The sequence below is a fragment of the Jaculus jaculus genome, chromosome 8 (genome assembly GCF_020740685.1).
Source record: "Jaculus jaculus isolate mJacJac1 chromosome 8, mJacJac1.mat.Y.cur, whole genome shotgun sequence".
Classification (NCBI taxonomy): domain Eukaryota; kingdom Metazoa; phylum Chordata; class Mammalia; order Rodentia; family Dipodidae; genus Jaculus; species Jaculus jaculus.
Genome location: NC_059109.1, coordinates 58,579,732 through 58,580,755, shown reverse-complemented (window position 1 = coordinate 58,580,755; position 1,024 = coordinate 58,579,732).

The following is a 1,024-nucleotide window of genomic DNA, read 5'->3' as shown; positions in this document are numbered from 1 at the left end:
TAGATCTGTGCTAACATTCAATCTGGTGTGATCTATAGAATGTAAGTCATGAGTTGCAGAGATGGCTAAGTGCTTAAAATGCAAGTCTTGGCGTTCAGCCCCTTGTCTTCATTCAATATCCAATTTCAAATGCATTGCCTGTGTGCTCTTGGCATCAGTCACCATTGCACCACAAGGCTGATCAAACCTGTCATGCTCTTATGAATTTTTTTTATTGTGGTAGAAGAAAAACACAACTTATCACCTACACTATTTTAAGTGCACAGTTGACACCCATCCCTCTATCTTCCTCTCCCCCTACCTGCAGTGAATAAATAAAATCTTTTAAAAGGGCAGAAAGATAACTTAATGGTTAAGGTACTTGCCTGTGAAGCTTAAGAACCCAGGTTTGATTCCATAGTACCACATAAGCACAAGGTGGCACATGCATCTGGAGCTTGTTTGCAGTGGCTGGAGGCCCTGATGCACCCATTCTTTGTAGCTGCCTCTCTTTCTCTCTCCTAAATAAATAATAAATACATAAATAAAATATTTAAGTTCATGGTTGAATAGTATGAATCACACTGACATTGTTACATAACCAATCTGTGCCAGGAGCCAGCCCCAGCTAGAGTGAGGTCCTCAAAAGAAATGTGGAGTTGGCGGGGGAAGAATGAGAGACACCAGGTTGCCATTTCAGGTGATTCAGGCATCTCTGCCTTCCTCAAAACCCTGTGTTTCACTCATACTACTACAGAACAAAAGCAGGTTTATTTTCCAGGCAATATCAAAATACTCAATTCTCAGCTTTAAAAAAAATCAGCAAAGTGCTAGACAGACTGTTTCATACCAAAAGGCCATTCTTCTAACTTTCTTATACATTCCTTATAGCCAAGCTTAGCAAAGTACTTATTAACCTGTTTGATTAGAGTTCTATTGGTCTCTGGATAACAAACACCAAGCAGGGCCTGATGGAGCAAGCCTTTCCAAGAAGGGCAATGAACTATAGCATACCCATTTTCCACTCTTATTCACTACATGACCT